Here is a 21,027-nt window from a genome sequence, read left to right as displayed (position 1 = left end):
CACAGGGTGATCAAGCATGATTACCGCAAGCAGGGTCTGATTGCCACACAGCTTATAGAAGGCAGTGATCCATCCATACAGCACTGTGGTCACTGAGCATATAGGGCAGCCACAGGGGTCTGGGTGGCAGAGACTCAAGGCCTGTCCTCAATGCTGTGGATCAAGAAGACACTTTACTGCATTTCTTTCCTGGATCCAAGAGCAGCCATGACTCTAGCAAAGGACAAAGCAGGAGGCTAGGATGTCAGAGATATGGGGAAGATGTCTACGGATAGCCTCAAGTACATGGAGAAGTCTAACTGAGGCTCAGACAGCCGGATCAAGAGCCAACCAAAGCCAGCCAGGGGCTGGAGAATGACTGGAGACTTGCAAACTCTGTAGTCCCAGAGAAAGGAAGGGTCATTTGCAGAGGCAGGACTGACCTAGACATCAGAGCCAATCTAAAGACCTAGGAGAGGCCTGTGTGAGGCAGAAGCCAGGACAGGCTGCTGAAGAGGAAGGAGGATGCCACCCTTGGGAAGCAGGAAGCTGACTTAGATTTGCTCTTGGTGGCTATAGCTGGTCATCAAAGGCCGATGGGAGGCATCTGCCACAGCACATCTTCATCCATTTGGGGTGCTGTGTGGCAGACAGCTCTTGCAAGTGGCTGTTCTAGTCTCTGATTATCTATGAGATGACTGGCCACACCTAATGGGACAACTGGGTCTCCTGGAGTGACGTTCTCTGTGTCTATAGCTTCAAGCTTTGTTGAACCCAAGATACGATACAGACAGGGCAGCTCTGATGGCCCAGGCCCTGGGATGGGTATTTCTTCAGTGTGGCTCAGACTAGCAGCAATCAGCCAAGATTGGCTAATTTTAGAGCAGGCCAGGAACAAAGGTGAGATATCTGCTCCAAGGGACCCAGGGCACCTCAGTGGGGCCTGAATTCATTCTCAGACTGTCGGCTCCTAAAGCTCTTCTCTGGGCTGAGGCTCTGCAAGAACAGTGCCCAGGACCCCCCAAACATTAGGTAGGCAGAGCGGAGTTTCCACTTGAGAACAGGTACTAGTAGCTATTTGTTCCTAGGAGACTTGCCTGATGTTCAAGAAGGGGTCTGCTGGGAACCGAGCTTTCTGACCATGCTGGCTCTATCCAGCATACTCTACCTTAATAAACACCCAGACATGTCCCTTAAAAGTGCCCTTCTGTTTGCAATGTAGTGTGGTAGGTGAAAGAGCTGGTTGACTTTTACAAAGGTACAAGAAGTGACCAATCTACCCTGTACTGTATCTTGTGTTTGGCAAAGATCGAAGCTACTCTGGTTGGCTGGACACAGGCACATGCCCAGGAGAATGGCCAGTGCACTTGAACCTGAGTTCTGCCACTCATTCAGAGCTGTGCCCATGCACAGGTCCTGGTCTGCACAGTCCTAAGCCCAACTTCTTTGACATTGTAACATTCCCTCCTGGAGAGAAAGGGAAGCTTCCAAGATTTATGAAACTGTAAAATCCCAGAGACATGCCCCTGGCCCCAGTCAAATAAGCGGTGCAACTTCTGAGCAAGAGGCTTTCCAGTGGGACCGCCTGAAAGTTGTGCAGGGAGCTCCAGGAATGCAAATGCAGAGAGTGGTCACCCATGCTAGGTCAGACTTTTCAGTGGTTCAGCTGCTAGCAAGTCACCCATGCACCATAAACTCATTGGTTTCCTAAGTGAGGCTTGGGTGGAATCGTTTCTCTGGTCAGTCATTGGTGCCCAATTGAGATGATTAGTTCTGCGTTCTTGGATGCTTGTCCCACTTTGCCTCCAACAAGAGAGCGAGCAGAGGGGAGTGAGGGGACTTACATTGCCACACAGGAGTGAATATTTACATAACAGGAAAGTGGGAATCCTGAGATCCTCAGTGGCAGCAGGATACCAACCAAGAGAGGCTTCAGGTCTTGCAGCTCCATGTTCTAGGCAGACTTGAGGACACCACCCTAGAGACTGCCAGCAAACTTACAGCTCCAGAGCTTGGAGGGCTTCTAGTACCTCAGGCGTGGGAACCTCTGACAAGACTGCCCCCCACTTGAATTTTGAGGTCAGTCTTCTTTCTCCACAGAGGACCTGGAAATTTGACCAGAGTCAGGAGCTGGCTCTGAAGCCTTCTTCTCTTCTTCAAAGCATGCTGCAAAGAGAAACTGTTGAAAGGTTTGGTAAATCACTTATGTAGGACTGGGTGAACTCTGATTGGCTGAATGTGCATGCATGCAAATAAGATATAAAATGGGACCAATAAGGGAAGAGCTGTCAAACCCCAAGGAGAAAAGAGAAAGCCCATCAAAATATGAGAGATACCTACCCCCCATTTCATGTTTCAAAGGAATTGGAAAGGTGGGAATCTCCCTGCAGCTTTTCTTGTTTGGTGCACTGCCAGCAGTTTGAGCTTGTTTAAGGATCCTGGGGACTTGGAACCAGGCAGCCTGATCAAAAGCCCAGAACTGTTCAATCCTCTCTGCCCAACACAACCTGCTGCGTCCCAGGGTTCTTGTGTGGGCTTTGCACCACCCAGGTGTGGGGTCGTGTGTGGGTATGTTTCATCCTCTTGCTACCTGAACAACTGAGAGGTAAGAAGGCACCTGTCTGTCAGATGATGGCACAGGAGCCTCTTGTTTGTCCCTGGACCAATCCAATCAGTTGTAGCTCTTGACTGTCAAACATAACCCAACCAACTCTTTCAGCTCTTCATTTTGGGAGGGGCTCCTAGCCCCCAGCACTGTCTGCTACCAAGAGATGTTTGCTCCTCTTGTGCAGGAACCCTGGTATCAGGGTCAGTCCACCAGCTTTCCTGTAGCTTTGATCTGGCCACAATCTTTAGTCAGAGTTGTCCCCAGTCAAGCTCTCTGTCCTACCGTTTCTGTGACCCTGTGTGCTTCCCTTTCCAGATCCCCTCATTTTTGCTTGTGAGGGTCTCTGCTGCTGTTTCATGTTATATCTGTGTGATAGGGAACTTATACCAACTGGTGCCAGGCCCACACAACCTGAAGCCCAAAAGCGCACGCAAACCTAGACGGCTCCACAGAAGAACTGACACATTCCTCCCACCTTTTGCTCATTGGCTAAGACCGAAAGGACCAGAGGAAGGACACACAATGTTTGCTCAAGAAAGAGCCATATACTGACAAGATGGGCTCCTAACCTGACGACCCAAACCAAGTTCCATTCCTGGAACCCCTAAGTACCGGACCTACTTGCTCATAAACAAACAAACAAGTGAGTGACTCTAATAACATTTTAGAAGACCCAGAATCCCACTTGTCTCTGTAGGAATAGATGACTCAAATGCATTTGTGTCTACTGATGTGGTGGGGAGGATAGCTGGCAGGAACATCAGGTTACCTCCTTACTGCACTTTGCCACTGGCCTCTATCACCCAATGGACAAACTTGGGTCCCACTCAGGCTTAGGGCAGGAGTCGGGGGAAGGCTTGTGAAAAAGTCAGACAGGCAGACTTGCTGTTTGAAGCATCCTGGTGGTGGGTGTGAGGAAGGAGTATCTAACCCTTTAAGCTGCCTTGAGTGCCATCAGAAGAGTTCACATGGAGAGATCAAGGGGGCAGAGGTCAGGCCAGAAAGATCCTGCCTCTCCTGGTGGGACTGAGGAGAGGGAAGGAGACAACCTGCCCAGCTGTATGAGGTGACATTTCCTGAGCTGGTCAAGGTGACATTTCCTGTTTGCTGTAGCCTATCAAGTCCCAGCAGTCTAACAGGAGCCTAGTGAAGGAGAAGGGGGCTGTTTGGGGCAAAGGAACAAGTACCTGACAGGGCCATTCAGGGCTAAGGATGGAGGAGAATTATGACTCTAACATGTAGGGAGCTGAGCCAAGGAATCCCTGCATGGGTGGCATCCTGAGTGAATCACTGTTGTTGACATCGACAACCCATGTTAAGGACTTCAAACCTCAGACCTATGGAGCCAGGCTCAGGAGGGCCAAGATCTCCTCAGGAATCCAAGTAGGAGTGTTTATGAATGATTATCAGGGTGTGCAAAGACTAGCAACTGTACCTTTCTTCTCTGGGATGTGCACAGTCTGCGACTGCTCCCCATAGACTCCTACAGAGACCAGCAAAACCCCACTCTTGTGCTATACCTAATAAATATGCTTAGCTAACAGAATTCCACCAGATCCCAGCTTTACTGTACATATGTCCATCTGACTGTCCTTTCTACATTCCATCACTGCTCTTAGATGGGGTCCAGGACCCAAGCTGCATGGGATATAGCACCCAAGAGAATAGTCTATGCTCACATCACCCAGGTGACATTCAGTGCTTAGCCTGCCCAGCCACACAAGGTGACATTTCCTCTGGAGCTGACAAGGGACCTGAGCTCTCTTTCCCAGTGTCAGGAGACCCATGTGCTATACCATGGGTGACCTTAAGCCACCTGGGGAAGAAGAAAAGGAAGGGAGCAGCCATTTCTCTTGAGAAGATGATCTGGAACCAACACATTTTCAAAACAGAGACTGTTAAAAAGATATGTTTAATAGCACGGGATTGAGGCAGTTTCAAAGTCTGCGGTTTGACCCTGCCTCCCTGTGGGGCAATATTAGAGAAGCCACAGATGGTTTGGAAGCCACATCAGCAAACCCAACTGAGTGGGGTGTATATGCGCTCGACGACAGATGCCACAGGCTGAGGGCAGTGCAGAGATCACAATCCTCCTCCTCTGGGAGCTGGCAGACATGTGACATCCTGCAAATCAGAGCTTGTGGTGGAGCTCACCAGGCTACCAGAGAGCCAGCTTCCTTCCTGGAAAGGAAAGTGGCAGGTTTGGTTTGATTTTCCTTTGTAACAAAGAGTCTGTGAAGAGAGAGTTGTGGGTCCTCTTTGGGCTGTCCAGCTATGAAGTTCATTCTAAGGGTTGGGACCAAGACATGAGGTATCTATACTGCCCACATACAATGACCAATGTCCATCTGCTTCCCTCCCTCAGCCACATCAGCCTGAGAAGCCTGATAGGTCTGCAGAGCATGGCTGTCCCTCCTGAGAGGCAAATGGCCCATCATCTGTCACCAGGTATAGCATCTGGAACTAGGTGTCTGCTCAGGGCTGATATAGCAAACTTAGAGACTGCAGCGTGCTCAGTCGGATGGACGGACGGATGGACAGATAGACAGACAGACAGACAGACAGACAGACACACACACACACACTACATCACATCACATCACATTACACACACACCACAACACACCATATCACATCACACACTTGAAACTGTCCCCTCAGGCTTCTGCCCACAAGTCAGGGACCACTGTGACTCACTTGTAGACCTCAACACAAAGGGTAAAGCCACGGCTATATCCCACGGTGGGCTAATCCTGGATTAGGAAGCTGCCAGCACAGAGCCACTTGGTTCCAGCATGCTCTCAGCGTGCTGCTAAAGGCCCATTAAATCTTGCAGTCAGAGGCCCTCGAAGCTCGGGCGGGTGGTCGTGACTTTGGAGTTCTTGCCAGCTTCGAGCTCCCACTTCCCACAGTCACTGGCTCACAGCATCTCCCATGGTGGGCCTTTCCCCACACTCAGTGCAGGATCTTCATCGACTCACTAGGGTTAGCAGTGAGGCGGCTGAGGGCTGGCAAAGGTCTCTTGTCCTCACCTTTACCCCTGGGTTCTAGAAAGAACATCAGGTTTAGTTACTCTGAAAGGCCATAGTTCTTCTTTCTCCCTCCAGGTACATCCTTCTTGGTGGCCACTGAATTCAAAATAGTCACACCGTACAGCAACCTTCCCTGTCACAACACACTGCCATTGTTTATCTCGCTGGCCTGTGAGGACAGGTGACTTCTGCTCTTAGGATGGTGTCTGGCACACGCTCAACGTTTGTTGAGTGAATTAATGACCACATGCTAGTCTCTGCACACATGCAGCCTATACATCCCTGTGGACAGTGCCCCATTTGTGACTAGGCAAGTGCACCAAGCTGTCACCTACCTTCCTTGAGCTTGACCTTTCCAACAAGGCCCAGGGCCCTGCCAGACCCTACTATGATGGGCTGTTGTATTGGTCAGTGTATTGTCCCTGAGACAAAATATCTGAGGGAAATGACTTAAACAAGGAGAAGCTCATTTTGGTTACAGTCCTGGAGATTTTGATCCAGTTGTATCCAGTTGTTCCTTCTATGAGACTGGGATGGAGCTGGGTATCATGGAGGGAGAGCATGGCTGAGCCCAACTTCTCACCTCATATTGTCCAAGAAGCAAAGATAGACTGAAAGGTAGGGCACAAAGCATCCCCTGCCTAAGCATGACCCTAGCAACCTGCCTCTTTCGTCTAGGCCCACCTCCTAACTCTATCCCTTGTCAACACTACCAGGGTATCAGGAGTTCATCAGGGGGTGATCCAAGATGAGGTAAGAGCCTCTCCAAAGACCCAGCTCAGCTCCACTTGCAATGGGGACCCTGCTGCCACTCAGCCTGGACAGGGATAAGGGGACATTCCCAATGCAAACCTTTCTTCATCCCAGAACAGGACTTAGGTGCTTTGGAGAAATTGCAAACTTTTCCCAAGGCTGGCTTTTCTTTGCGACCCCAGCTGCCAGTTCTGCGTCACTGGTAGCTCTGGAGACAAACTCCGGTGGTCCTTCCATGCAGAATTCACCATGAGTTTCAGGTTTTTGTTTCCCAAGCTGTATAAATAGCTAATTGCAGTAGAGTTTCTCTCTATCTTTTTGCCCTACCTTGTTGTGAACTGCCCCTCTCATGGAGAATGTGAGTCCCTCATGCCCATCTCTGGTCACAGGTGACTTGACTTGTCAATGAAGTGTGGCAGAGATGCTGCCTTACTCGGTCTTGGACCACTAGGAGACTCCAGGCAACATCTGGAGGATGTGAGACCTTGCAAAGAGAAGCCAACCATGACCACCCAAGATATGCTGTGCCCAGCTGTCCCTAGACATAGAGAGGAGAATCAGGAAGCCAAAAGGCCAGTCAGGGACCCTGTGAGCAGTCAGCTATGAAGCATCAACCCAGGGTTTCAGTCCTGAGCACTGGGCCACCTGATAAGTATCTGACTATAAGAGGTGAGAGTTTGAGGGTTGTTTTTCCTTGAATTCACTTTATTAGGACAGTGTTTTTTGCTAACCCTGCAATTGCTCATCAAACAGCACCAGCTGACAGTGTGCAGAGCTGGGGCCTCCTGAGGCAGCAGAATACCATCCTGCTGACCCACTTATGGGAATCAGCCCCTGGAGACCCTGAATGGTTTCCAGAAGCCACACAACCTGGAATTATAAGCTTCAGGGGCCCTGCAGAGCTAAGCATCTCCAGTATCCTTCGAGGTCACACTGCAAATCCATAGCATGCTGGTGAACTGAAGGGGCTGGGCTGCTGCTTCTTCTCCTTCCCCTTCTCCTTCTTCTTCTTCTTTTCCTCTTCCTCCTCCTCTATCCCTCTTTTCTTTCTTTCTTCTTCCTTTTCTCCTCCTCCTTTTTTGCTTGTGTGTAGAAATTTGTCCCAAAGTAGCTGAAGGCTCTCGTTCCAGCATGAGCTGTAGTCCTCCAAGCCTGTCTAGTGGGTGATCTCCAGGATCCCAGATGTTCCTATCCCTGGTTTTCAGTCCATGACACTGTGGAAGACTCACTGGAGCCTGCCAGGGTATGTGCATCAGGTACTGGGATGAAGGCCTTTGTTCTGTGATTACTGTTGGGCTGAAGAGGCCTGGTATGCCCCAGATTCTCCCCGTGTGGCTGCTGATCTCAGCTCTCCATGTATCTCGCCAACTACTGACTAATGTGTGATCTTTCATCTGTGCAGCCAGGACACCGTGACTTGCACAAAGTCAGATCACTAAGGTCTCCAAGGCTTCAGGAGCCTCGCTGGGAGGTAGCTGAGCAAGGACTCCCCATTGTGGGAGCCCCTGATTCCTCTCAGTCATTCTGTGGTGTGACATTGGCTATGGCCCTGGCAGTGCATTTTTCTTATTCCAGTTTTCCCAACCTCCCTGGAGAGCTATGAGTACCGTGTCAATTTAAATGGCCTCTATGGCTTGAGTTCAGATTCCCCTTGGCTTCCAGGTCCTGGCATCTGCAGGGTCCTAGAGAGAGACTGAGACAGTGGTCATCAGAATGGTACGCCTGCCATATGCAATCTGTGTCCATCCTCTAAACTTGGACATGCAGGGTCAGGGAGCAGTGACAATGCCCAAAGGGAGAACAACAGGCCTCAGATGTCTACAGGGCAGCAGAATGGGTCCCTGTCTGTTGACTGAGCCCTCACCACCCACCTGACACCTGTAGCTTTCTTTTCCTGCCTGCTGGGGCTCTAGAACCCAGCATATTATCCCAAATTGCCACTTCCCTCTCTGCCAGGGTTCCAGAAACATCCCAGCAGGCAAAAATGAATGTCCAAGTGCCATGCTATGTCCCTGCACATAGCACCTGTGGGTCTCTGCTCCCCTGCCTGCCCAATGTGTGCTGAGTCCCTGGGGCCCATCCCAACTCATTGTTTGCCTCAGTCGTGCGTGTGGATCTTAATTCTGAAAGATTCCTCCTCCTCCATTGGGGCTAAATACTTCAGGGCTAAAATGATGTCATTAGCTGAGTCTTTCTTTGGAACAGCAGGTGATTTGCTAAAGGTGGGTGAGTCCTTGCCATCATCTTCTCAGGGGTTACCAGCCTGTTGCTCTCCAAGGCCTACTTCTGTCATGATGCCTTCAGGAGTGTCCAAGCTGCCCGCTCAGTTCCCTTGTACCATCCTTGGTATGTGACTCCTCAGGAGGTCAATACACATTACATTACATGTGATAACACTGCTCAGCCATGCTGGCCAAACACAGCCAGAGTTAGCTAGATGCAAAGGCCAGAGCTTCCTGCAGACAGCAGGGTGACCTCTGACTTATATGGAACAGAGCTTGCAGAAGGGAGCTATAGGAACACCCCAGAGTCCCAGAGGTCTACAGGTAGCAAGTTAAGTCACAGGCTGGCTACAGAGTCATCCCTAATGGTATGTCCAGCTGGGTCTTATCTGATCTGAACCCTCCATGGCTATGATGGCTACTGCCACCATTCTTGGTTGTCTATGTCACCAGCTTTCCCCTTGAAGCTCTGCTCCTTACTCTACTGCAGTTGATGCCAAGGACACTGGCACACCTGTAATTGTTGTTAGACAGTCCCCGTGGGAGCCACTCAGACATCCTTACCACAGAGCAACTGCCTTCTCGGGCAGATTCCCCGAGACGAAGCCTAAGGAAGGCCCTGGTGCCTGCTGTGGTCAGCCTCAAAAGTCACCAGTGCCATTGCCCTGGTTAGCTCTACTTAGCCTGGGAGAACCACCTGTGTTCATGCAGAAAGACCAGCCTAAGCATCAACTCCCCTCTGAGGGCTGCTCTTCTAGGAGGCTGAGCTTGTGGAATGTGTGTTCACACACAGGAAGGCCTGAAGAACAGTCATGAGTGTCTTGTTCTCCTAACTATTGAGTTGGAAATGGAATCAGATCACCTCTAGCCCTTCTTACTAACACCAGGGCTGTATTTTTCCTCTGAGGAGCATAAGCACCAAGGTCAAGAGAGAGCATCAGGGCTGGCTAGATGGCTTAGCAGGTAAAGGAGCTTGCTGCCAAGTTTGATGTTCTCAGTTCAATCACGGCCCTACATGATGTATGTAAGGAGAAAACTGGCTTTTGCAAGTTGTCCTCTAACCTATATATATTCAGGTGTACACACACTAAATAAATAAATAGACATAGTTAAAAGGCTTTAGAGGCTGGACAGATGGCTTCGTGGTTAAGAGCTCTTTCAAAGGACTGGGATTTGATTCCTAGCATCCACATGGTGGCTCACAACTGTCTGTAACTCCTGCCCCAAGTTTTCACTGCCTGCTTCTGACCTCTGAGGGCACTACATACACATGGTACACAGAAACATTCGGGCAAACAGCTATGCACATAAATAATACATATGAAGGGTATTCTTCCTCTGGAGCCCCTTCCACTCTCAGAAATTCTTTCTCACGTTTCCTTAATAAATTTATCTTTGCTCTGCAAAGAGAGAGATAGAGAGGGAAGAGGGGGGAAAGGGGAAGAGGAGGAGAGGGGAAGAGAGAATTAAATTTTCAGACAAAGGGCACTTGTGTTTGTTCCATTTCGTGTTGTTATATGTGGGGTTCTCTTGCATTTTTTTGTATTGTGTGCAGGTCTATGGTGGGCACCCATGCCAACCACTCGTGAAGGTCAGAGGACAACAAATATAGCCTGTGGATACTGAGGACAGGATTCTGGTTGTCAGTCTTAGTGGCAAGCCCCTTTATCCCTTAGCTATCTCACTGGTCCTGCCGCTAGCTTTGTTGTTCAGTCTAAGAGCACAGTTTATCACAGTGGGGAAGCCATGGCAGTAGGAGCCTGAGGCTACTCACTTACATCTGGTGGATAAAGAAGCAGAGACAGGATGGTAAACAAGGTGGACATAAACCTTAAGACCCACCCCCAAACCACCTACCTCCTCTGATCCGACCCTGCCTCCTAATGGTTTCCCACCTCCCCAAACAGAGCTACCTGCAAGAGACAAAGCAGCCTGATGCAGCCTCCACAGCACTGGGATTATTCACAACAGCAACATATTATACTATAAGGCATTGTAAGTTCTCCATATATGAGCTATTTTACTTACTTTATCTACTTACTCGTGTAAATAAATGGATATGTTTTTTTTTAAGATTTATTCATTTATTATATATCAGTACACTGTAGCTGTCTTCAGACACACCAGAAGAGGGCATCAGATCTCATTACAGATGGTTGTGAGCCACCATGTGGTTGCTGGGATTTGAACTCAGGACCTTTGGAAGAGCAGTCAGTGCTCTTAACCACTGAGCCATCTCTCCAGCCCAAGATATGATGTTTTTTATAAGTGATCTTGAGGTGATTTTAACTATAAAAGAGGTTTGCATGAGTTATATGTAAAAATGGCACCATTTACTATAAGGGACTTGAGCATATGAACTTGGTGTGAACAATGTGCAGGGGAAAGTTTGGCTAGGTATAAAATCATAGCTGGGAATTTTCATTTCTTCACACTTGACACTAATGCCTCATTGTCTTCTTCCTTAAGTCATATGTTATGGTGTCCTATTTTCATTTCTATCCCTGTGATACATATCCTCATGAAAAGCAACTTAGAGGAAGAATAGGCTTCTCATAGTCTCCCTACTGTCATACTTCCCTCATGTCATAGTCATTGGGAGCAAGCCATCAGACAGTTTTCCTTGTACAAAGACAAGTGTATTGTGCTATGCTTATAAGTACAGTATGCTGTATCTGTGTCCATGTTCCCCTTGTGCTGCTCTGGTTATGTGGTCATGGTAGCTACAAGGATGTGCTCCTCTAGAAGGAACTCCCTGTCACTGCAAGGGCAGCCAGTGGCTAGCGGCTCATTGGTGCCTGCAGAGCATAGGCTGCCTACATAGGTCCTACATAGGTTTATCTCATGTCTTTGTCTTTGGGGGAAAGCTTCGCCTTACTGTATGGCATAGACTGACCTCTAGTTTGCAGAAAATCTCTTGCTTTGGTGCTGAGTAATGGGATTTCAGGCATAAGCCACCATGATTGGCTTACCTCAGATTCCGAAGCAGGGTCATGGTCAGTCTGGGCAGAAGCAAGCCAGATTCCCTTCTCCCCCACACAGCACTCCTCTCTGGCTCCAGGCTCTCCGGAAATCTAGACAGAGCTCCTATCTAGTGACCTTAGGGACAAGGGCTTCCTTCCCAGTCTGTTCCCTCCTGCCTGTCACATGAGTATCCCCTGACCAGCCATTTCCACATAGCCCCATCCCTCCTACCATCCCTCAGCCATACCGCTCCCTTGGGACCACCAACAGTCTCCTTCTGACTGCTGATTGTTGCAGTTAGAGATTACCAGGGATGTCCTTCTGTGCAGGCACATCGACATCTGCTTTGTCCTTTTTGCCAGCTTTCCTAGCAAGCACGGGTCAGCAGTCACTTCCTGATTCTCCTGCAGAACCTTAAGTACTCTTTAGTTTTTGCTGCCTGTGCCCTTTGCCCCAGATACCCATGGCTTTTTGCTTTCTTTTGTCCTTTGGTTTCATTCAAAGCTCTAGGTTACAAAAAGACTTTCCCCAATTACTTCTGTAAGAAAACTTTTAAAAGACTTACTTTTATATTTTTGTGTTTGCCTCTGTGCATGTATGTGCCACATGTGTGCCTGATGCCTGTGGAAGCCAAAAGATGTCAGATCCCCTGGAGTTACAGTTGGTTTGTGGGCCAGCTGCTTTGTGGGTCATCACCCCATTTCTTTGCAAGAGCGTCCAGTGCTCTTAGCCATTGAGCTGTCTCTCCAGCCCCAGCTACTTAATTTAAAATTGTAGCTCTCACACCCTGGTTAGTTCCATCTCCCTGTTCTACTACATCTCTGCCAAGTCTTCTCCATCTTCCTTGCTGTGTAATATCTCATGTATTTGGTTCCTTGTTTTCTCTCTCCCACGGGCGGCTGACAAACAGCAGGTGCTCAGCAAATTTGTCCAATGAATGAGTGACTGGGGGTGGTGGTGGCAAGTGAAGGATCCTGGGGATGCTCACAGGAATGGATCCAAAGTGGTTACTGAGAGCCCTGACTAAAAAGAAACGAGGATGCTTGGTCCAAGCTGGTCTCCTGATGCGATTCAGAGTTCCACAGCATTCCAGCGCCTGGGAGTCTCCCGCTCCCTCGCCCTCATGTTCCACCCCTACAGCAGATGGAACCTGGCATTCCAATGGGGTCATGTGACTTTGTCAGGGTCTCACAGCAGTAGGTGACTGGTACCCAGAAAGACCTAGACAGAGGAATCCAGGTGGACCCTGAGCCCAGCACCCACTGACCTATATATTTCCTCATTCCAACCTTGAGCATAAGCTAAGTTCTCTGGCCTCTCTTTCTGAAGGTGGTTGCTTGGCAACAGTTGCTAGGCAAATTCATAATGAGTGAAGAGTCAAGGCTCTCTCTTAGAGTCCCTCAGGAATGCCAAGGTATATCAGGCTATGGTGACCCATGTTTGACACAGCCCATAGATTCCTGCCCAAGACATGGTGTGAGTGTGGTATGCTGGGTGCTTGTCAGGCTCTGCCTACGGCAGGGTGGTGAATGGAAGCCACATGGGACTCCATCACTGAAAGGATTCCTTACTGGTATGACATGAGCTTTCAGGTCCCTATAGAGTACAGTAACCAGGGTCTGATCAAGGTGTTTCCTCCTCCCCACCACCACCACCAAGACCATGGGGATATTGGTACTGGCCTTCTAAGGAGCCAAATTCTGTCAACAACTCCTAGGCTATGAGGTAACCCTGGAAGCTAGGCTTTTCTAAGAACACAGTTCAGCTGGCAGACACATTACCAGTCTGTGGAACCCCTGAGCAGCAGGCTCCTAGTGTTGGATTCTTGGGCCTGTAGACACCAAGGTCTTCAGAGGTGATGGCTGATGTCGCTGAGTGAGTGGTTACTTGCTATACAGTTGTGATGGTAGCACTGACCATCAACTTGTCGGTCTCTAGGATGTAGGAGACAAACCTACAGGCACATTTGTGAGGGGCGTTCCTCGCTTGAATTAACTGATGTGGGAAGAGCCACCCTAAATGCAGGCAGTGTCATTACACAGGTAGAGGTCCTGGGCTCATTAAAAAGGGGAAAGGAAGCTGAGTGCCAGCATCCGGCCCTCTCTTCTTCCTGGCTGCGTACTATACATGACCCGTTGTCTCAGGCTCCTGCTTCTGTGACTTCCCAGCCGTGACGGACTGTACCCATAACCCGGAGCCAAAATATTCCTTCCTTCCTTCGGTTGCTTTTGTCGGGTGTTTGATCACAGCAAGGAGAAAAGTAACTAAAATTGCAGCCTAGAAAACAAACCGGTGTCAGAGCAGCCTGGGGATGCTGGTGGCTCTGAGTTTGGTTGCTGGGCTGAGAAGAATAAAGGACTGGAGGGGAGGATCACCACCCTGACCTGTGTCCATGACACTGAATGGATGCAAGATGCCATGAGGTTCTTTGGATGCCTGATGCAGCTCTGTGCTCTGGAGACAACCATGATCCTACTGGTATGTGTGTCTATATCAGAGGGTCCTCGCAGCCTCAACAGCTGTAGCCCTCAGCTGCAAGAAGGTATTGGGCATCCCCGTGGAACCTCCTCCAGGTCCTGATCCCTCAGACAAATACCAAGCGCAGGGGTAATGCTTGAGAACTTTCCTTGTGCCCCATGGCTCACTGGACCTATTATCATCCTGTTTACGTCAAAGGACGCTGAGACCCAGAACAGTTGAACAACTTGCCCAAGGTAACACAACTAGGAAGGAATCGAGGAATCAAGGTATGGACCATAGGCCTACCTCTCAGCCCTTCCCTGTGGGCCATGCTGAACCTCTGTCCTCAAAATATCTGTGCCCTCTGCTCTCATGACCCAGGGCCGTGTTTCATGCTCACAGTGTAGGAAGAAGGCTGTGGTCAGGTCAAGTACATCTAATGTGGAGCTGCCCTCGCCACTTATTCCAGTCTGCCCAACCCAGTGTCTAAATTCCTGGGAAAGGAGGTCACTTGAGAGAAAGGCACTGAAGGAACCTGGGAACCTGGGAGGAGCCATGCGTATCAGTCTCTGGCCTTGAGGCCATGTTCCCACCCTCTCCCCTGTACACCAGAACAACACCCTCAAGGCTGCCGGTTGGGTTAGACTGTCAGATCTCTAACGGGGTTCCTGAGCCCCTGGGAAGGGGCTGAGGATGTATGCTAATAATTCCCCCTGCTTTTCTAGGGCTCTATGTTTATTGACCCAAGGTCCATGTTTGCCTACTTTTAGCTGAAGTGATCCTTCGCAGATGAACCAGAATTCCTTCCCCCATGACTCACACTCCAGCTGAGTTCCAGGGTCCCTCCCCCATGCCTAACACTCCAGTTGAGTCCCAGGGTCCCCTCTTCCACATTCCAGCTGAGTCCCACACTCTACCTGGGTGGGGAACCATTGGTGAAGAACCCAGATGATCTGCAAGCTTCCCAGTGGGGGCCATGAGAACCCTGTACTGGAGACCCCTATGCTTTATTCTATTTTAATAAGACTGTTACTAAAAACCTAGGGAGATACATGCTCCTTAGACAGCAAAGAGATGCACAGAATAAATGCCAAGGTATAATTGGTCACCTTCCTGGGAACCAGGGAAGGGGATGGTACAACTCTCCACCTCCTCCTTCTACATGTGTTGACATGAGTTCTCTAATGTACTCTCTCTCTCTCTCTCTCTCTCTCTCTCTCTCTCTCTCTCTCACACACACACACACACACACACACACACCCTTATACTCACATACATCCCCCATAGGCCCATCCCATCCCCCTACATATACACACCCATACATCCCATATATACACATACACATATGCATACCATACCTGTACATCTCCATACACATACACATACTACATATACATGCCTTTTCCATATACATCCACATACTCATACCTTTGCATACACACCACACACACACCCATATATACCCCCATACTTACCTTCACACACACCTGGGTTCTAAAAGAAAGTAGGCTGAGCCAGTCTTGGGGAGCAAGCCAGTAAGCAGCACCCCTCCGTGGCCTCTATATCAGTTCATGCCTTCAGGTTCTCTCCTGTTTAAGTTCCTGTCCTGACCTCCTTCAGTGATAGACTACATTGTGGAAGTGTAAGCCAAATAAACCCTTTCCTCACCAACTTGCTATTTGGTCATGGGGTTTCATTGTAGCAATAGAACTGAGACACTCTAACTAAGACACCTCCACATAAGCACATATACACCCTACACATACATCTCTCTATCCACACACCACATATACCCCTCTACATACACACCCACACACTCACTCCTCTACACACACCCCCATACACAAACACACCCTTCCAGACACGCCCCTCATACACTCCGTACACATACTTCCCCCATATACCCACCTCCATACCTCCACATACTCTCCTCCACAAACACCCACACACCATTTTCCTCCTTAAAAAGAAAAGAAAAACACGAGAAGAAGCAGAACTGGATCCCACTATATGCATTAGAAACAGGTTGGGCCCTGGGCATTAGTAACTGTGTTGCCGTGAGAAAATGTCCAACAAGAACATCTGAAGGGAGGAAAGGTTTGCTTTGACTCTCAGTTTCACTCGCTTGCAGCAGGGAAGTCAGGGAGGAGTGGATCCCTGTGGATGATGGAGGGCCTGGCAGAGGCTGTTTACACACAAGACCAGGAAACAGAGAGAACACAACCAGGAGGGTGGCTATGACTGCCAAAGACCCAACCCTACCGACCCACTTCCTAACCCCTCTTCAACCGCCCCAAGCAGCTCTACCAGTTGGGGAACAATGTTGGGAGAGACACTTCAGATTTGAACTACGACTAAGCAAATGTGATTGCACAACTGCTGGCTGCCACATTCTGGCCATGTCCTCACAGCACAGCAGATGGCTGGCTTCTTCTGGGGCTTTTGTACCAGGGCTGACTTCTTTGTTGGAGATGGAATTAGGTTCCCCTTTCTTTCTATATTAATTTCCCAAATACTTTGAAAGTGGAGTTCAGGACTCTTTTGTTTGTTGGAAATTTTGCTCTGAGGCTTTGAAGAAAGACCTCCATGGAAGCCAGAGCCTGGGTAGGGGAAGGCAGGGGTCCTCTGGGACTCAGGACACCTTCTATAGTGTCAGAAGCTCAGCAAACCAGTCTCTTGCCTGTGGTGGCCTCTGAACTGCAGGAGGAGAGACTGCGTGGGCCTTGGGTCAAGGACAGCTCCTGTACACTGTGGTGTGGTCGTCCTGAGGTCCCATGAACCATGTACCAGGCACTCCCAGAGGATGATGGTCCCAGAGAAGTTCCCTGAGCAATCCGTAAAACTGTAGGCATGGTGTGCTTGGGCTGGATCATCCAGGGCCGCCATCAACTTTCAACTTCCCTTGATTCTCCCACCGTGAAGAACAGCCACGGGCAGAGCCAGGTGAGAGAGATACCAGGGCCATGAGGGCCCCACAGAGACAAAAGTTAAGAACTCAGCATGACCTAGGAAAGGACACTGTCATATCTGACAGGGATTTAGAAAGAAGAGATTCAAGATTTAAGAAAGGGGCGAGTGAATGTAGAGAGTGGGAAAAGATAAGGACGTATCGCTGAAGATGGAGAGATAGAAAGTGTACAACCCATGGCTGCCCGTGGAAGGCTGCAAAGAAACAAGGATGAAACTGCTTAAGGAGATGAAACCGAAGATGGGGAAGGAGGGACGAGGGCTGAGAAGCTACGAGTAAAAATGGGTTTGCAGAATGGAGAGAAAACCACAGAGCAACCCAGCCTGTTTCAGGCTAAGCCGTCCGGGGAAGGAGAGCAGACCAATGACTAGCTGCGGCAAGACTACGGGAGATCGATGATGCACCAATCAATAAGACAACACAGAGGTAACGAGCTAGAAAGCCAGAGTTCCTCCTTCCTGTGAAGAGAAAACTTCCTGACAGAACCAGACCCTTCTGGGCAGCTGGACCCTGTGGCCTGCATCCTGTATCACATTGGGCTCCTAGAACTGGCTGGCTGTGACCAGCATTCACTACCCAACTTGAGTTCCCTTGGATCTTAGCGACCTGCACTCAGGGGAAGTCAGGTCCTTGACTACACCCAAGCAAATAATTTTGGGATAAGCCAGAGTGAAGTAAGTTAGATGGCCAAAGGACACACTTCAGACCACAGAGCAGTGTTTGGAGGGGCACACAGGAAAAGGACAGGCCACACCCAAGCAAGGCTGTCAGGCACGCTTGGGAGTGTTTAAAATGGTTCCATTTGATCCTGGGGTTTACAAAGTCACTCACTCGCTCAAAGGATGTGATTTACCATGAGGCTTAAAGATTAACAATGTTCAGAACTAAGCGTAGAAGTGGGAGCTGGCTCACCTTTCTCTTTCCTGAAAAAGTAAAATTACCAGAGAACCACGTTTTGCTTTAGATGAGAGAAGGTTCAGTGTCAAACTCCAGGTGACAGACTTTCTGTCCCCAGACAAGCAGAACTTACTGTTTTCCACAGCCTTGTGTGAGTTGTCTCTGAGGAAAGCAGGCATTATCTCTGTAGGCAATTTGATTTTATCGGTTCTGTTGAAGTTTCCTAATGCTCAGTCAGCAGGAAGGCAACCTGGGCCCCCGGATGAGGGACGTCTTCCGTTCCTCAAGCCCCTTAATTTTCCACCTTCTGTCTTGCATTAGCATCTAAAATTCAGAAACTTAGGTAAGGATTTGGATGGGCTCAGCAGACGATAGCTAGAAGCTGCCCCTCTCCTGTGCTGTTCAGTGCATGACAAGGGCAAGAGAGGCCTTGTCTAGACCAGAGCAGACAGACCAACTGACAGTCAACATCAGTGCATTGGCTTGTCCCAGATACTGGGCTCAAACATCCTCAAAAAGAAAACATCCAGGGAGCACCATTCTCCATGATGACTCTCACCTCCACGCAGACTCCCCACCCCCACACGGACTCCCTACCTCCACACTGACTCTCTGCCTCCCTGTTCCTGAAAGATGCATAGCTTCTGAAAATTTCATCAAAACACTGGCCTCTGGTCACAGGCATGAGGAGCCGGGGGTGGGTGGGTGGGAGTGGGGTGGGGGTGTGGTTCCAGGCATCCTGCTGTTGATCGAGCCTGGACTGCCTAGGGTGTTGCAGGCATGGGGTGGGGTGAGGAGCTGGGGATGCTCCTAGTGTGCACATAGCAGTGGGGAGGGGGGAGCAGAAAATCTGCTACACCAGCTTTCTGGGTGAACAAGCAATGCGGACGGCAATGTGAGTACAGGGTGCGGGAGGCACAGAGGACAGGACATTCAGGGTCCCAGACCTATGACTGCCATGGCTCCAAATCACATTCACTCCTCTTCCTGATGCTTTGTGGTTATTTAACAACCAAATCATGCACTTAAGTGGCTTTAGAATGGGTGGTTTGTAGGGGACACACCTGTGTCCCCACTGTGAGGGCAGAGATGCCATTCCCTTGTCTGAGCTGATCTGAAGACGTCAGCTATTCCTCGAGGTGTGCCTGCAGGGAGTAGGTTGTACAGCTTTAGGTCTTGCCAACAGAAAGAGCCTGTCCAGTGTGGTAAGGAAAACCATTCAGAGAAGCATGAAGAGGGGGCCTTCTTTGGGACTAGAGCACAGGAGCTTGCAAACACACATGTGCATGTATGTGCATGTGTTGACCTGTTTGTGTCCATGTGTGTGCATGTATTGACCTGTCTGTGTTCATGTGCGTGCATGTGAGTGTTTATGTGTATGTGTGAATGTGCGTGCGAGTGTTAGTGCGCATGTGTCGTCTGTGGAGAAGGGAGTACAGTGTAAGTTCAAAGCCCCGTGCCCTCGAGTTGCTCAGTCATCTCCCACAGAACTGGAGGAAGGGATCCTGGGCAAAGGCTAAGGATAGGACAGTTGACCAGAGCAGGTACAGGGCGGTGTAGCCAGGGCTGTGCTCATGGATTAGTCTTGGGAAGTTGGTTGCTGAAGCTGGGTGCTGCTAAACATGTTGAGGCCTTGAAGACCAAAGGAAGGGCACAGCACAGCAGCTGTGTGGAGAGGTGGGTCATAGAGGTGGGATGACAGAAAGCAGCAGTATGTATCAGTCACCTCCAAACAAAATGGTCCAAGACTAGCAAACTGGACAGATGCTGTGGGCTGGGCTGGGCTGAGCTGAGCCTGACTGGGTTGTGTTGTTCTGTGCTGGACCTCCCATAGCTTAGGACCAGGCTTACTGTGTGCAGAAGTTGTGTGTGACAGAAGGCTGGCTGGGAGGGTCCTAGGTAGGCAGAACTTTCCAGGGACCTTGTGGGTATAAGTGAGGGAGATCCTGAGGTCAGTTTTTCTGTCCACCTCCCGAGAAGGACATGAGAGCACAGAGCACATGTATGGGGCAGTGCAGTCAAATTGGCCACCTCAATGCCTGGCCAGCACATTTCAAGAGTGACCTCTGCCCTGGAGGGCACAGTAGATGAGGAGACCGCAAACAGAGCTATGACACTTGGATCTATAAGAGGAACTCAGGAAGAGTTCAGAGGTCATTCTGGCTGGGGTCTGAAGGTGAACGGGGTTTTGCCATGTGGTCAATAGGGTAAGTTAGGGCTGAGGCTGGCCAAGGGCGGCCAGTTTCACCAAGGAAGGAGGGGCTCCCGTGGGTGCTTTGGAGCCCACAGCACTACGCAGGCTGCTCTTGCCCAAGCAGCCCAGGGATTAAACTGACTTTGTTGGGATTACAGTTGCCAATCAAGTTCAAGTACATTTTTAAGAGCTTAATTTGCGGCCCTAGGTTTCAAATAAAATCATCAAGTCCAGTCGATTAAACTCATTAAGGCGGGCAGCCTGGCTGGCGTTTACACCGCCATCAGATTCGAAGAATTAATTAGGGGCTGTTATCCTTTGTTGGGATTAGTGGTGCTGGCCTCGAGGCCCTGGGTGTCTGTAGAAGGCATGCTGTAATCTCTTTAGTGGGCCTCAACAGATCGGTGGCTGTGGGGCAGGAGGACCATGTGACGTCCTGATTCTACAGATGGGAGTAGGGCCTCGGGAGCTCCTCCAGCAGGTTGGACTGCCTTGAGGGCACTGAGGTTATGGGCCCTCCACTCCAGCCTTTCCCAGTGTCCCACACAGCAGGGGAGGGAGTGTTTGTGCTCCCTCCACTCTTAGATTGCATGACGTGTTCCCAGTAGGGGGGTCCAGGCTCCAGTTCCTTGGGTGGTGCATGTACTTGCCGTGCTATGCCTGTGGGGCCTCCCAACCGGCTTGTGTTCCCCATAATCCCCAGCACGGTGTCAGGAGTGAGTTCTGAACACAGGAAGGACAGTTTCCACACTGAAGCAGCATGCACAGGCATCTTCGCTTTCTAGCAGAGAACAAAGGGAGGCTGTGTCACTCATGCAGAGGAGCACATGAGACCGGAAATCGGGCTCTGTCCACAGGTCGTCCCTGTTTACCTGTCGTTACCTGTTACTCTGTCTGCTTCCTCACTTGATGGCTCATTTCCAGATGCCTACCTTCTTTCCGTCCTTCAT

At 49.8% G+C, this 21,027-nt stretch overlaps 1 long non-coding RNA gene across 1 annotated transcript; it reads right to left on the bottom strand.

The window, feature by feature from the left end:
• Window positions 1–4,480: 4,480 nt before the first annotated feature.
• Window positions 4,481–16,282, bottom strand: LOC120102340 (uncharacterized). The gene is made up of 2 exons (XR_010066205.1): window positions 5,285–16,282; window positions 4,481–4,768 (listed from the first exon to the last, which is right to left on the bottom strand). It is a non-coding gene; the product is annotated as an uncharacterized LOC120102340 (long non-coding RNA).
• Window positions 16,283–21,027: the final 4,745 nt, after the last annotated feature.

The sequence above is a fragment of the Rattus norvegicus genome, chromosome 4, assembly GCF_036323735.1.
Source record: "Rattus norvegicus strain BN/NHsdMcwi chromosome 4, GRCr8, whole genome shotgun sequence".
NCBI classification, from domain to species: Eukaryota; Metazoa; Chordata; class Mammalia; order Rodentia; family Muridae; genus Rattus; species Rattus norvegicus.
This window is presented reverse-complemented; position numbering and strand designations above follow the sequence as displayed.